Source organism: Anomaloglossus baeobatrachus, chromosome 3 (assembly GCF_048569485.1).
Source record: "Anomaloglossus baeobatrachus isolate aAnoBae1 chromosome 3, aAnoBae1.hap1, whole genome shotgun sequence".
Classification (NCBI taxonomy): Eukaryota; Metazoa; Chordata; class Amphibia; order Anura; family Aromobatidae; genus Anomaloglossus; species Anomaloglossus baeobatrachus.
This window is the reverse complement of record NC_134355.1, coordinates 666168404-666184968: the sequence shown is the minus strand read 5'-3', so window position 1 is coordinate 666184968 and position 16565 is coordinate 666168404. Positions and strand designations below refer to the sequence as shown.

The following is a 16565-nucleotide window of genomic DNA, read 5'->3' as shown; positions in this document are numbered from 1 at the left end:
GTGCAATGCGCTATCCATTGCGCCACAGAGCCTGAAACTGAAAAAAATTGTTTGGAACTTCAGTGTGGCTAAAACTAATAAGAAAAAGAATAGTAAAAATGGAAATCACTCTAAAAGCAATCTTTCAAGATTTGAGAGCAGATTTTCACAAAATATTTACATTTTAGTAAAGACAAAAATTTCAAGCCAATTTTCTGGACATATCTTATGGCATACATTATGATTTCAGGAGGCAAATAAACTTTTTTGGAAAATATTTCCATTTTTTTCAATTCCACTTTTAAAGAATACTGAAGATAATGGATAAAGGTTTAAATTCTTTAGATACAAAACTCTTCTCCAATTAAAACAAGCCTCCAATCTTTGAATTTTTATCTTATCTAGACATTTACATTCGCCACTTTGTGCTAAAGAGTGTTTTTTTAGCAGCTTCCTCTACATTCTTTTCTTTGATCATTTTAAAATCTGATTTACATTTGGAAATTCAGGTATTCTAAAATATAACATCAAGATGTTCAATAATTTTAGAACCAGCAGAGAAAGACTCAGTGTTAGCATTTTCTCGCCTCTCTCTGTGTTCTAGACACACATAACAAATCTACATGAAGAATGAATTTCAAAACAGGATGGAAAAGCAGCATTTTAAAAGTTCACAAAACTGGGTTGCCTTCTTAGTCTTTTCTAGAAAGGGGAGCCCTAGCGAACTTTGAATTCTACAAAAATGCTCTAAAGGATAATAATAAATCATATATTAGATCATTTCTTACTCTTTATTATCTTATGGGTATTATATAGGACTTTCGCATCAGACACCAAACAAAAGCTGACTCTGGCGGGATTCGAACCCACAACCTTTGAATGCCTACAATTTCCTAGAAGTCCAATGCGCTATCCATTGCGCCACAGAGCCTGAAACTGAAAAAAATTGTTTGGAACTTCAGTGTGGCTAAAACTAATAAGAAAAAGAATAGTAAAAATGGAAATCACTCTAAAAGCAATCTTTCAAGATTTGAAAGCAGATTTTCACAAAATATTTACATTTTAGTAAAGACAAAAATTTCAAGCCAATTTTCTGGACATATCTTATGGCATACATTATGATTTCAGGAGGCAAATAAACTTTTTTGGAAAATATTTCCGTTTTTTTCAATTCCACTTTTAAAGAATACTGAAGATAATAGATAAAGGTTTAAATTCTTTAGATACAAAACTCTTCTCCAATTAAAACAAGCCTCCAATCTTTGAATCTTTATCTTATCTAGACATTTACATTCGCCACTTTGTGCTAAAGAGTGTTTTTTTAGCAGCTTCCTCTACATTCTTTTCTTTGATCATGGTCCCATGCCTGCCGCGTTGGTGATGATGAACGTCTGGACCTTTGTGATGTTGTTGTGTCTTGTGCATATGAATCCTCCTGTAGTTCCTCCCATTCCTGTTGTCCCACCACCTGACTCCGAATAGTGTTTAGCATGTGCTCCAGCATGTAAATGACTGGAATTGTCATGCTGATAAATAGAGTTGAGCGCGGTTCGTGGTTCGAGGTTCTCCAGTTCACGGCTCCATTGATTTTGGGGGCTGTTCTAGATCGAACTAGAACTCGAGCTTCTTGCTAAAGCTCGATAGTTCTAGATACGTTCGAGAACGGTTCTAGCAGCAAAAAGACCAGCTAATTACTAGCTGGCTTTCTGCTGTAATAGTGTAAGTCACTCTGTGACTCACACTATTATGAAATTTCAGTGTATAGTGTGCGGGAACAGCGCATTCAGATCACTGCTGTATGGATAATGGCGATCGCCTTTTTTTTTCCTTGTCTTCCTTCCCTAAGCGTGCGTGTGTAGTGGGGCGGGCCAGCATGTCAGCCAATCCCAGACACACACACAGCTAAGTGGACTTTTAGCCAGAGAAGCAACGGCATGTGTGATAGGATGTCCATGTCACATGTCCCTGCATTATAAAACCGGATATTTTCCTCCAGTACGCCATTATTTCCCTTCTGCGTCCTTGGTGTCAGTCATCACTGGCGCAGCTCCTATCGCCGATACTGCTGTGTACGCTCCATACACAGCGCTGAACAGCATAGGGATAGCACTTTCTATCAGTCCTTACCAGCAGGGTCAGAGCCATAGGTGAAAGGTCCGTGAAAACAGAGTTTAACAGCAACACAAGATGACAGTGTCTGTGTAGCTAAGGTCAGGGATTTCCTTGCTGCATTTCCCCATTAGGAGGGATAGGAAGGCAGGCTTCCTTTCCTCTACCCAGAGACCCACAACCCTGGCACTGTACCCTCCTGCCCTTTGCACACTCAAACTCATTGTTACTAAGCCATTATACTAGCAAACACTGAGTGAACTTAGTGGAATCCTAAACGTGGCTGTTGGACTTCTGTATCGTCCCACAAGTGCAAAGATATTTGCAGCACCTCTGCCTGCATTGCACACTCAAACTCATTGTTACTAAGCCATTATACTAGCAAACACTGAGTGAACTTAGTGGCATCCTAAACATGGCTGTTGGACTTCTGTATCGTCCCACAAGTGCAAAGATATTTGCAGCACCTCTGCCTGCATTGCACACTCAAACTCATTGTTACTAAGCCATTATACTAGCAAACACCGAGTGAACTTAGTGGAATCCTAAACGTGGCTGTTGAACTTCTGTATCGTTCCACAAGTGCAAAGATATTTGCAGCACCTCTGCCTGCATTGCACACTCAAACTCATTGTTACTAAGCCATTATACTAGCAAACACTGAGTGAACTTAGTGGAATCCTAAACTTGGCTGTTGGACTTCTGTATCGTCCCACAAGTGCAAAGATATTTGCAGCACCTCTGCCTGCATTGCACACTCAAACTCATTGTTACTAAGCCATTATACTAGCAAACACTGAGTGAACTTAGTAGAATCCTAAACGAGGCTGTTGGACTTCTGTATCGTCCCACAAGTGCAAAGATATTTGCAGCACCTCTGCCTGCATTGCACACTCAAACTCATTGTTACTAAGCCATTATACTAGCAAACACTGAGTGAAGTTAGTGGCATCCTAAACGTGGCTGTTGAACTTCTGTATCGTCCCACAAGTGCAAAGATATTTGCAGCACCTCTGCCTGCATTGCACACTCAAACTCATTGTTACTAAGCCATTATACTAGCAAACACCGAGTGAACTTAGTGGAATCCTAAACGTGGCTGTTGAACTTCTGTATCGTCCCACAAGTGCAAAGATATTTGCAGCACCTCTGCCTGCATTGCACACTCAAACTCATTGTTACTAAGCCATTATACTAGCAAACACTGAGTGAACTTAGTGGAATCCTAAACGTGGCTGTTGGACTTCTGTATCGTCCCACAAGTGCAAAGATATTTGCAGCACCTCTGCCTGCATTGCACACTCAAACTCATTGTTACTAAGCCATTATACTAGCAAACACTGAGTTTGAGAGCAGATTTTCACAAAATATTTACATTTTAGTAAAGACAAAAATTTCATGCCAATTTTCTGGAAATATCTTATGGCATACATTATGATTTCAGGAGGCAAATCAACTTTTTTGGAAAATATTTCCGTTTTTTTTAATTCCACTTTTAAAAAATACTGAAGATAATGGATAAAGGTTTAAATTCTTTAGACACAAAACTCTTCTCCAATTAAAACAAGCCTCCGATCTTTGAATCTTTATCTTATCTAGACATTTACATTCGCCACTTTGTGCTAAAGAGTGTTTTTTTAGCAGCTTCCTCTACATTCTTTTCTTTGATCATTTTAAAATCTCATTTACATTTGGAAATTCAGGTATTCTAAAATATAACATCAAGATGTTCAATAATTTTAGAACCAGCAGAGAAAAACTCAGTGTTAGCATTTTCTTGACTCTCTCTGTGTTCTAGACACACATAGCAAATCTACATGAAGAATGAATTTCAAAACAGGATGGAAAAGCAGCATTTTAAAAGTTCACAAAACTGGTATGCCTTCTTAGTCTTTTCTAGAAAGGGGAGCCCTAGCGAACTTTGAATTCTACAAAAATGCTCAAAAGGATAATAATAAATCATTTATTAGATAATTTCTTACTCTTTATTATCTTATGGGTATTATACAGAACTTTCGCATCAGACACCAAACAAAAGCTGACTCTGGCGGGACTCGAACCCACAACCTTTGAATGCCTACAATTTCCTAGAAGTCCAATGCGCTATCCATTGCGCCACAGAGCCTGAAACTGAAAAAAATTGTTTGGAACTTCAGTGTCGCTAAAACTAATAAGAGAAAGAATAGTAAAAATGGAAATCACTCTAAAAGCAATCTTTCAAGATTTGAGAGCAGATTTTCACAAAATATTTACATTTTAGTAAAGACAAAAATTTCAAGCCAATTTTCTGGACATATCTTATGGCATACATTATGATTTCAGGAGGCAAATAAACTTTTTTGGAAAATATTTCCGTTTTTTTCAATTCCACTTTTAAAGAATACTGAAGATAATGGATAAAGGTTTAAATTCTTTAGATACAAAACTCTTCTCCAATTAAAACAAGCCTCAAATCTTTGAATCTTTATCTTATCTAGACATTTACATTCGCCACTTTGTGCTAAAGAGTGTTTTTTTAGCAGCTTCCTCTACATTCTTTTCTTTGATCATTTTAAAATCTGATTTACATTTGGAAATTCAGGTATTCTAAAATATAACATCAAGATGTTCAATAATTTTAGAACCAGCAGAGAAAAACTCAGTGTTAGCATTTTCTCGACTCTCTCTGTGTTCTAGACACACATAACAAATCTACATGAAGAATGAATTTCAAAACAGGATGAAAAAGCAGCATTTTAAAAGTTCACAAAACTGGGTTGCCTTCTTAATCTTTTCTAGAAAGGGGAGCCCTAGCAATTTTTGAATTCTACAAAAATGCTCTAAAGGATAATAATAAATCATATATTAGATCATTTCTTACTCTTTATTAACTTATGGGTATTATATAGGACTTTCGCATCAGACACCAAACAAAAGCTGACTCTGGCGGGACTCGAACCCACAACCTTTGAATGCCTACACTTTCCTAGAAGTCCAATGCGCTATCCATTGCACCACAGAGCCAGCAACTGAATGAGATTGTTTGGAACTTAAGTGTGGCTAAAACTAATAAGCCAAAGAATAGTAAAGATGGAAATCACTCTAAAAGCAATCTTTCAAGATTTGAAAGCAGATTTTCACAAAATATTTACATTTTAGTAAAGACAAAAATTTCAAGCCAATTTTCTGGACATATCTTATGGCATACATTATGATTTCAGGAGGCAAATACACTTTTTTGGAAAATATTTCCTTTTTTTTCAATTCCACTTTTAAAGAATACTGAAGATAATGGATAAAGGTTTAACTTCTTTAGATACAAAACTCTTCTCCAATTAAAACAAGCCTCCAATCTTTGAATCTTTATCTTATCTAGACATTTACATTCTCCACTTTGTGCTAAAGTGTGTTTATTTTGGCAGCTTCCTCTACGTTATTTTCTTTGATCATTTTAAAATCTGATTTACATTTGGAAATTCAGGTATTCTAAAATATAACATCAAGATGTTCAATCATTTTAGAAGCAGCAGAGAAAAACTCAGCGTTAGCATTTTCTCGACTCTCTCTGTGTTCTAGACGCACATAACAAATCTACATGAAGAAAGAATTTCAAAACAGGATGGAAAAGCAGCATTTTATAAGTTCACAAAACTGGGTTGCCTTCTTAGTCTTTTCTAGAAAGGGGAGCCCTAGCGAACTTTGAATTCTACAAAAATGCTCTAAAGGATAATAATAAATCATATATTTCATCATTTCTTACTCTCTATTATCTTATGGGTATTATACAGGACTTTAACATCAGACACCAAACAATAGCTGACTCTGGCGGGACTCGAACCCACAACCTTTGAACGCCTACACTTTCCTAGAAGTCCAATGCGCTATCCATTGCACCACAGAGCCAGAAAGTGAATGAGATTGTTTGGAACTTAAGTGTGGCTAAAACTAATAAGCCAAAGAATAGTAAAGATGGAAATCACTCTAAAAGCAATCTTTCAAGATTTGAGAGCAGATTTTCACAAAATATTTACATTTTAGTTAAAACAAAAATTTCAAGCCAATTTTCTGGACATATCTTATGGCATACATTATGATTTCAGGAGGCAAAAAAACTTTTTTGGAAAATATTTCCTTTTTTTCAATTCCACTTTTAAAGAATACTGAAGATAATGGAAAGGTTTAAATTCTTTAGATACAAAACTCTTCTCCAATTAAAACAAGCCTCCAATCTTTGAATCTTTATCTTATCTAGACATTTACATTCTCCACTTTGTGCTAAAGAGTGTTTTTTTAGCAGCTTCCTCTACATTCTTTTCTTTGATCATGGTCCCATGCCTGCCGCGTTGGTGATGATGAACGTCTGGACCTTTGTGATGTTGTTGTGTCTTGTGCATATGAATCCTCCTGTAGTTCCTACCATTCCTGTTGTCCCACCACCTGACTCCGAATAGTGTTTAGCATGTGCTCCAGCATGTAAATGACTGGAATTGTCATGCTGATAAATAGAGTTGAGCGCGGTTCGTGGTTCGAGGTTCTCCAGTTCACGGCTCCAGTGATTTTGGGGGCTGTTCTAGATCGAACTAGAACTCGAGCTTCTTGCTAAAGCTCGATAGTTCTAGATACGTTCGAGAACGGTTCTAGCAGCAAAAAGACCAGCTAATTACTAGCTGGCTTTCCGCTGTAATAGTGTAAGTCACTCTGTGACTCCCACTATTATGAAATTTCAGTGTATAGTGTGCGGGAACAGCGCATTCAGATCACTGCTGTATGGATAATGGCGATCGCCTTTTTTTTTCCTTGTCTTCCTTCCCTAAGCGTGCGTGTGTAGTGGGGCGGGCCAGCATGTCAGCCAATCCCAGACACACACACAGCTAAGTGGACTTTTAGCCAGAGAAGCAACGGCATGTGTGATAGGATGTCCATGTCACATGTCCCTGCATTATAAAACCGGATATTTTCCTCCAGTACGCCATTATTTCCCTTCTGCGTCCTTGGTGTCAGTCATCACTGGCGCAGCTCCTATCGCCGATACTGCTGTGTACGCTCCATACACAGCGCTGAACAGCATAGGGATAGCACTTTCTATCAGTCCTTACCAGCAGGGTCAGAGCCATAGGTGAAAGGTCCGTGAAAACAGAGTTTAACAGCAACACAAGATGACAGAGTCTGTGTAGCTAAGGTCAGGGATTTCCTTGCTGCATTTCCCCATTAGGAGGGATAGGAAGGCAGGCTTCCTTTCCTCTACCCAGAGACCCACAACCCTGGCACTGTACCCTCCTGCCCTTTGCACACTCAAACTCATTGTTACTAAGCCATTATACTAGCAAACACTGAGTGAACTTAGTGGAATCCTAAACGTGGCTGTTGGACTTCTGTATCGTCCCACAAGTGCAAAGATATTTGCAGCACCTCTGCCTGCATTGCACACTCAAACTCATTGTTACTAAGCCATTATACTAGCAAACACTGAGTGAACTTAGTGGCATCCTAAACATGGCTGTTGGACTTCTGTATCGTCCCACAAGTGCAAAGATATTTGCAGCACCTCTGCCTGCATTGCACACTCAAACTCATTGTTACTAAGCCATTATACTAGCAAACACCGAGTGAACTTAGTGGAATCCTAAACGTGGCTGTTGAACTTCTGTATCGTTCCACAAGTGCAAAGATATTTGCAGCACCTCTGCCTGCATTGCACACTCAAACTCATTGTTACTAAGCCATTATACTAGCAAACACTGAGTGAACTTAGTGGAATCCTAAACTTGGCTGTTGGACTTCTGTATCGTCCCACAAGTGCAAAGATATTTGCAGCACCTCTGCCTGCATTGCACACTCAAACTCATTGTTACTAAGCCATTATACTAGCAAACACTGAGTGAACTTAGTAGAATCCTAAACGAGGCTGTTGGACTTCTGTATCGTCCCACAAGTGCAAAGATATTTGCAGCACCTCTGCCTGCATTGCACACTCAAACTCATTGTTACTAAGCCATTATACTAGCAAACACTGAGTGAAGTTAGTGGCATCCTAAACGTGGCTGTTGAACTTCTGTATCGTCCCACAAGTGCAAAGATATTTGCAGCACCTCTGCCTGCATTGCACACTCAAACTCATTGTTACTAAGCCATTATACTAGCAAACACCGAGTGAACTTAGTGGAATCCTAAACGTGGCTGTTGAACTTCTGTATCGTCCCACAAGTGCAAAGATATTTGCAGCACCTCTGCCTGCATTGCACACTCAAACTCATTGTTACTAAGCCATTATACTAGCAAACACTGAGTGAACTTAGTGGAATCCTAAACGTGGCTGTTGGACTTCTGTATCGTCCCACAAGTGCAAAGATATTTGCAGCACCTCTGCCTGCATTGCACACTCAAACTCATTGTTACTAAGCCATTATACTAGCAAACACTGAGTTTGAGAGCAGATTTTCACAAAATATTTACATTTTAGTAAAGACAAAAATTTCATGCCAATTTTCTGGAAATATCTTATGGCATACATTATGATTTCAGGAGGCAAATCAACTTTTTTGGAAAATATTTCCGTTTTTTTTAATTCCACTTTTAAAAAATACTGAAGATAATGGATAAAGGTTTAAATTCTTTAGACACAAAACTCTTCTCCAATTAAAACAAGCCTCCGATCTTTGAATCTTTATCTTATCTAGACATTTACATTCGCCACTTTGTGCTAAAGAGTGTTTTTTTAGCAGCTTCCTCTACATTCTTTTCTTTGATCATTTTAAAATCTCATTTACATTTGGAAATTCAGGTATTCTAAAATATAACATCAAGATGTTCAATAATTTTAGAACCAGCAGAGAAAAACTCAGTGTTAGCATTTTCTTGACTCTCTCTGTGTTCTAGACACACATAGCAAATCTACATGAAGAATGAATTTCAAAACAGGATGGAAAAGCAGCATTTTAAAAGTTCACAAAACTGGTATGCCTTCTTAGTCTTTTCTAGAAAGGGGAGCCCTAGCGAACTTTGAATTCTACAAAAATGCTCAAAAGGATAATAATAAATCATTTATTAGATAATTTCTTACTCTTTATTATCTTATGGGTATTATACAGAACTTTCGCATCAGACACCAAACAAAAGCTGACTCTGGCGGGACTCGAACCCACAACCTTTGAATGCCTACAATTTCCTAGAAGTCCAATGCGCTATCCATTGCGCCACAGAGCCTGAAACTGAAAAAAATTGTTTGGAACTTCAGTGTCGCTAAAACTAATAAGAGAAAGAATAGTAAAAATGGAAATCACTCTAAAAGCAATCTTTCAAGATTTGAGAGCAGATTTTCACAAAATATTTACATTTTAGTAAAGACAAAAATTTCAAGCCAATTTTCTGGACATATCTTATGGCATACATTATGATTTCAGGAGGCAAATAAACTTTTTTGGAAAATATTTCCGTTTTTTTCAATTCCACTTTTAAAGAATACTGAAGATAATGGATAAAGGTTTAAATTCTTTAGATACAAAACTCTTCTCCAATTAAAACAAGCCTCAAATCTTTGAATCTTTATCTTATCTAGACATTTACATTCGCCACTTTGTGCCAAAGAGTGTTTTTTTAGCAGCTTCCTCTACATTCTTTTCTTTGATCATTTTAAAATCTGATTTACATTTGGAAATTCAGGTATTCTAAAATATAACATCAAGATGTTCAATAATTTTAGAACCAGCAGAGAAAAACTCAGTGTTAGCATTTTCTCGACTCTCTCTGTGTTCTAGACACACATAACAAATCTACATGAAGAATGAATTTCAAAACAGGATGAAAAAGCAGCATTTTAAAAGTTCACAAAACTGGGTTGCCTTCTTAATCTTTTCTAGAAAGGGGAGCCCTAGCAATTTTTGAATTCTACAAAAATGCTCTAAAGGATAATAATAAATCATATATTAGATCATTTCTTACTCTTTATTAACTTATGGGTATTATATAGGACTTTCGCATCAGACACCAAACAAAAGCTGACTCTGGCGGGACTCGAACCCACAACCTTTGAATGCCTACACTTTCCTAGAAGTCCAATGCGCTATCCATTGCACCACAGAGCCAGCAACTGAATGAGATTGTTTGGAACTTAAGTGTGGCTAAAACTAATAAGCCAAAGAATAGTAAAGATGGAAATCACTCTAAAAGCAATCTTTCAAGATTTGAAAGCAGATTTTCACAAAATATTTACATTTTAGTAAAGACAAAAATTTCAAGCCAATTTTCTGGACATATCTTATGGCATACATTATGATTTCAGGAGGCAAATACACTTTTTTGGAAAATATTTCCTTTTTTTTCAATTCCACTTTTAAAGAATACTGAAGATAATGGATAAAGGTTTAACTTCTTTAGATACAAAACTCTTCTCCAATTAAAACAAGCCTCCAATCTTTGAATCTTTATCTTATCTAGACATTTACATTCTCCACTTTGTGCTAAAGTGTGTTTATTTTGGCAGCTTCCTCTACGTTATTTTCTTTGATCATTTTAAAATCTGATTTACATTTGGAAATTCAGGTATTCTAAAATATAACATCAAGATGTTCAATCATTTTAGAAGCAGCAGAGAAAAACTCAGCGTTAGCATTTTCTCGACTCTCTCTGTGTTCTAGACGCACATAACAAATCTACTTGAAGAAAGAATTTCAAAACAGGATGGAAAAGCAGCATTTTATAAGTTCACAAAACTGGGTTGCCTTCTTAGTCTTTTCTAGAAAGGGGAGCCCTAGCAAACTTTGAATTCTACAAAAATGCTCTAAAGGATAATAATAAATCATATATTTCATCATTTCTTACTCTCTATTATCTTATGGGTATTATACAGGACTTTAACATCAGACACCAAACAATAGCTGACTCTGGCGGGACTCGAACCCACAACCTTTGAACGCCTACACTTTCCTAGAAGTCCAATGCGCTATCCATTGCACCACAGAGCCAGAAAGTGAATGAGATTGTTTGGAACTTAAGTGTGGCTAAAACTAATAAGCCAAAGAATAGTAAAGATGGAAATCACTCTAAAAGCAATCTTTCAAGATTTGAGAGCAGATTTTCACAAAATATTTACATTTTAGTTAAAACAAAAATTTCAAGCCAATTTTCTGGACATATCTTATGGCATACATTATGATTTCAGGAGGCAAAAAAACTTTTTTGGAAAATATTTCCTTTTTTTCAATTCCACTTTTAAAGAATACTGAAGATAATGGAAAGGTTTAAATTCTTTAGATACAAAACTCTTCTCCAATTAAAACAAGCCTCCAATCTTTGAATCTTTATCTTATCTAGACATTTACATTCTCCACTTTGTGCTAAAGAGTGTTTTTTTAGCAGCTTCCTCTACATTCTTTTCTTTGATCATGGTCCCATGCCTGCCGCGTTGGTGATGATGAACGTCTGGACCTTTGTGATGTTGTTGTGTCTTGTGCATATGAATCCTCCTGTAGTTCCTACCATTCCTGTTGTCCCACCACCTGACTCCGAATAGTGTTTAGCATGTGCTCCAGCATGTAAATGACTGGAATTGTCATGCTGATAAATAGAGTTGAGCGCGGTTCGTGGTTCGAGGTTCTCCAGTTCACGGCTCCAGTGATTTTGGGGGCTGTTCTAGATCGAACTAGAACTCGAGCTTCTTGCTAAAGCTCGATAGTTCTAGATACGTTCGAGAACGGTTCTAGCAGCAAAAAGACCAGCTAATTACTAGCTGGCTTTCCGCTGTAATAGTGTAAGTCACTCTGTGACTCCCACTATTATGAAATTTCAGTGTATAGTGTGCGGGAACAGCGCATTCAGATCACTGCTGTATGGATAATGGCGATCGCCTTTTTTTTTCCTTGTCTTCCTTCCCTAAGCGTGCGTGTGTAGTGGGGCGGGCCAGCATGTCAGCCAATCCCAGACACACACACAGCTAAGTGGACTTTTAGCCAGAGAAGCAACGGCATGTGTGATAGGATGTCCATGTCACATGTCCCTGCATTATAAAACCGGATATTTTCCTCCAGTACGCCATTATTTCCCTTCTGCATCCTTGGTGTCAGTCATCACTGGCGCAGCTCCTATCGCCGATACTGCTGTGTACGCTCCATACACAGCGCTGAACAGCATAGGGATAGCACTTTCTATCAGTCCTTACCAGCAGGGTCAGAGCCATAGGTGAAAGGTCCGTGAAAACAGAGTTTAACAGCAACACAAGATGACAGCGTCTGTGTAGCTAAGGTCAGGGATTTCCTTGCTGCATTTCCCCATTAGGAGGGATAGGAAGGCAGGCTTCCTTTCCTCTACCCAGAGACCCACAACCCTGGCACTGTACCCTCCTGCCCTTTGCACACTCAAACTCATTGTTACTAAGCCATTATACTAGCAAACACTGAGTGAACTTAGTGGAATCCTAAACGTGGCTGTTGGACTTCTGTATCGTCCCACAAGTGCAAAGATATTTGCAGCACCTCTGCCTGCATTGCACACTCAAACTCATTGTTACTAAGCCATTATACTAGCAAACACTGAGTGAACTTAGTGGCATCCTAAACATGGCTGTTGGACTTCTGTATCGTCCCACAAGTGCAAAGATATTTGCAGCACCTCTGCCTGCATTGCACACTCAAACTCATTGTTACTAAGCCATTATACTAGCAAACACCGAGTGAACTTAGTGGAATCCTAAACGTGGCTGTTGAACTTCTGTATCGTCCCACAAGTCTAAAGATATTTGCAGCACCTCTGCCTGCATTGCACACTCAAACTCATTGTTACTAAGCCATTATACTAGCAAACACTGAGTGAACTTAGTGGAATCCTAAACTTGGCTGTTGGACTTCTGTATCGTCCCACAAGTGCAAAGATATTTGCAGCACCTCTGCCTGCATTGCACACTCAAACTCATTGTTACTAAGCCATTATACTAGCAAACACTGAGTGAACTTAGTAGAATCCTAAACGTGGCTGTTGGACTTCTGTATCGTCCCACAAGTGCAAAGATATTTGCAGCACCTCTGCCTGCATTGCACACTCAAACTCATTGTTACTAAGCCATTATACTAGCAAACACTGAGTGAACTTAGTGGAATCCTAAACGTGGCTGTTGAACTTCTGTATCGTCCCACAAGTGCAAAGATATTTGCAGCACCTCTGCCTGCATTGCACACTCAAACTCATTGTTACTAAGCCATTATACTAGCAAACACCGAGTGAACTTAGTGGAATCCTAAACGTGGCTGTTGAACTTCTGTATCGTCCCACAAGTGCAAAGATATTTGCAGCACCTCTGCCTGCATTGCACACTCAAACTCATTGTTACTAAGCCATTATACTAGCAAACACTGAGTGAACTTAGTGGAATCCTAAACGTGGCTGTTGGACTTCTGTATCGTCCCACAAGTGCAAAGATATTTGCAGCACCTCTGCCTGCATTGCACACTCAAACTCATTGTTACTAAGCCATTATACTAGCAAACACTGAGTGAACTTAGTGGAATCCTAAACGTGGCTGTTGGACTTCTGTATCGTCCCACAAGTGCAAAGATATTTGCAGCACCTCTGCCTGCATTGCACACTCAAACTCATTGTTACTAAGCCATTATACTAGCAAACACTGAGTGAAGTTAGTGGCATCCTAAACGTGGCTGTTGAACTTCTGTATCGTCCCACAAGTGCAAAGATATTTGCAGCACCTCTGCCTGCATTGCACACTCAAACTCATTGTTACTAAGCCATTATACTAGCAAACACTGAGTGAACTTAGTGGAATCCTAAACGTGGCTGTTGGACTTCTGTATCGTCCCACAAGTGCAAAGATATTTGCAGCACCTCTGCCTGCATTGCACACTCAAACTCATTGTTACTAAGCCATTATACTAGCAAACACTGAGTAAACTTAGTAGAATCCTAAACGTGGCTGTTGGACTTCTGTATCGTCCCACAAGTGCAAAGATATTTGCAGCTTCTCTGCCTGCATTGCACACTCAAACTCGTTGTTACTAAGCCATTATACTAGCAAACACTGAGTGAACTTAGTGGCATCCTAAACGTGGCTGTTGGACTTCTGTATCGTCCCACAAGTGCAAAGATATTTGCAGCACCTCTGCCTGCATTGCACACTCAAACTCATTGTTACTAAACCATTATACTAGCAAACACTGAGTGAACTTAGTGGAATCCTAAACGTGGCTGTTGGACTTCTGTATCGTCCCACAAGTGCAAAGATATTTGCAGCACCTCTGCCTGCATTGCACACTCAAACTCATTGTTACTAAGCCATTATACTAGCAAACACTGAGTGAAGTTAGTGGCATCCTAAACGTGGCTGTTGAACTTCTGTATCGTCCCACAAGTGCAAAGATATTTGCAGCACCTCTGCCTGCATTGCACACTCAAACTCATTGTTACTAAGCCATTATACTAGCAAACACTGAGTGAACTTAGTGGAATCCTAAACGTGGCTGTTGGACTTCTGTATCGTCCCACAAGTGCAAAGATATTTGCAGCACCTCTGCCTGCATTGCACACTCAAACTCATTGTTACTAAGCCATTATACTAGCAAACACTGAGTAAACTTAGTAGAATCCTAAACGTGGCTGTTGGACTTCTGTATCGTCCCACAAGTGCAAAGATATTTGCAGCTTCTCTGCCTGCATTGCACACTCAAACTCGTTGTTACTAAGCCATTATACTAGCAAACACTGAGTGAACTTAGTGGCATCCTAAACGTGGCTGTTGGACTTCTGTATCGTCCCACAAGTGCAAAGATATTTGCAGCACCTCTGCCTGCATTGCACACTCAAACTCATTGTTACTAAGCCATTATACTAGCAAACACTGAGTGAACTTAGTGGAATCCTAAACGTGGCTGTTGGACTTCTGTATCGTCCCACAAGTGCAAAGATATTTGCAGCACCTCTACCTGTATTGCACACTCAAACTCATTGTTACTAAGCCATTATACTAGCAAACACTGAGTGAACTTAGTGGCATCCTAAACGTGGCTATTGGACTTCTGTATAGTCCCACTAGTGCAAAGATATTTGCAGCACGTCTGCCTGCATTGCACACTCCAACTCATTGTTACTAAGCCATTATACTAGCAAACACTGAGTGAACTTAGTGGCATACTAAACGTGGCTATTGGACTTCTGTATTGTCCCACTAGTGCAAAGATATTTGCAGCACGTCTGCCTGCATTGCACACTCAAGCTCATTGTTACTAAGCTATTATACTAGCATTTTATGCTGCCAGTTTAAGGGCCGTAGTTGCATTGTCAGGGATAACTATTGTTGTTTATTCTGCTGTTAATAAAGCTAGACCACCGCTGAAATCTACACCATCTCTCAATTTTTACTACACATTTTAAGTGCACAATGTTGTCGCAATCAAAATGAGTATCAAAATGACAGATGCTGGTGGAAAGGGTAAGAGGCGTGTTGGAAAAGGAAAAAAAGGGTTTGTCCGTGGGGAAGGTGGCAAAGCTCCATTAACATCTGCTGAAGATAGACCATCTTCCAGCAAAAGTAAGATGTCTACTACTTACCGTGGACAATCCGATGTGCTCCCTTTTTTACGGACACGAACAACTGGAACAAAGGTAGATGATGGCCAAAAAAGGAAAATGCTTGAATAGATCTCAAGTGGTCCAACAAGTGCCCTCTCCGCCACCTCAACTACTGCATCCAAAAAACACCAGTCCTCTGAGTTGTCATCCCAATCAAACTTGCTTTCTCCCAGCTCTGAAGTCTCCATACGCCCTGCACAGTATGGTGGAACTGAGATGGGTGAGTCTGCAAAGCTGTTCAGTCACACTATAGCCTGGGAATCAGAGGTCTGCTCCCAAGCTACAGTGAGTACAGACCAGGAAATGGTCTGCAGTGATGCCCAGAACCTTTGTGACTCTGATTGATTCCGTGAGGACCAAGTTTCTGAGCATAATGTTGACCCTTTTTCACAAACTGTAACACCTGTTGTTATAGACAATGAGGAACATACTGATGACGATGAGACGCAGATACCAGATTGGGATAACAACTTAAATATTCGGTCAGGGCAAGAAGAGGCTCGGTTTGAGGGTGAGGGGAGTGCAAACACAACAATTGATGAGGAAGTTCTAGATCCCACCTACTGTCAACCCACAGTCAGGCCCTCGAGGAGGTCAACAGAGGCGGTGGAGGAGGATGCAACCGACGACGAAGTTACCTTGCACCTTCCTGGACAGAGTTGGAGCACTGGTAGCACGTCTACAACTGCATCCTCAGCCACCACTCTGCCTCTGAGCACTAGTCGGGGTGGATCAGCAGGTCGCATGCCCTCTAAGCCTTGCCTAGCCTGCCCAAATTATGTGATCTGTAAAATTTGTCGTAATTATGTTAGTAGAGGGCAAAACCTCAGCAGTTTGACAACTTCTTCCATGAATCGTCACATGAATAAATATCATATGTCCCAGTAAGAAGCTCAACGTGCTGCAATGCGGCCTAGCGGAGTGAACCATCC

General features: G+C 39.3%; 7 non-coding genes across 7 annotated transcripts; all 7 read right to left on the bottom strand.

Moving 5' to 3' along the window:
• Window positions 1–824: 824 nt before the first annotated feature.
• On the bottom strand, window positions 825–910 carry TRNAR-UCU (transfer RNA arginine (anticodon UCU)). Its single transcript is given in 2 exon segments — window positions 825–860; window positions 874–910. It is a non-coding gene; the product is annotated as a tRNA-Arg (tRNA).
• A 3217-nt stretch (window positions 911–4127) lies between these two features.
• On the bottom strand, window positions 4128–4213 carry TRNAR-UCU (transfer RNA arginine (anticodon UCU)). The gene is given in 2 exon segments: window positions 4128–4163; window positions 4177–4213. It is a non-coding gene; the product is annotated as a tRNA-Arg (tRNA).
• Window positions 4214–5005: 792 nt separating this feature from the next.
• On the bottom strand, window positions 5006–5091 carry TRNAR-UCU (transfer RNA arginine (anticodon UCU)). Its single transcript is given in 2 exon segments — window positions 5006–5041; window positions 5055–5091. It is a non-coding gene; the product is annotated as a tRNA-Arg (tRNA).
• A 793-nt stretch (window positions 5092–5884) lies between these two features.
• TRNAR-UCU (transfer RNA arginine (anticodon UCU)) lies at window positions 5885–5970 on the bottom strand. The gene is given in 2 exon segments: window positions 5885–5920; window positions 5934–5970. It is a non-coding gene; the product is annotated as a tRNA-Arg (tRNA).
• A 3214-nt stretch (window positions 5971–9184) lies between these two features.
• Window positions 9185–9270, bottom strand: TRNAR-UCU (transfer RNA arginine (anticodon UCU)). The gene is given in 2 exon segments: window positions 9185–9220; window positions 9234–9270. It is a non-coding gene; the product is annotated as a tRNA-Arg (tRNA).
• A 792-nt stretch (window positions 9271–10062) lies between these two features.
• Window positions 10063–10148, bottom strand: TRNAR-UCU (transfer RNA arginine (anticodon UCU)). Its single transcript is given in 2 exon segments — window positions 10063–10098; window positions 10112–10148. It is a non-coding gene; the product is annotated as a tRNA-Arg (tRNA).
• A 793-nt stretch (window positions 10149–10941) lies between these two features.
• Window positions 10942–11027, bottom strand: TRNAR-UCU (transfer RNA arginine (anticodon UCU)). Its single transcript is given in 2 exon segments — window positions 10942–10977; window positions 10991–11027. It is a non-coding gene; the product is annotated as a tRNA-Arg (tRNA).
• Between the last annotated feature and the right edge of the window lie 5538 nt (window positions 11028–16565).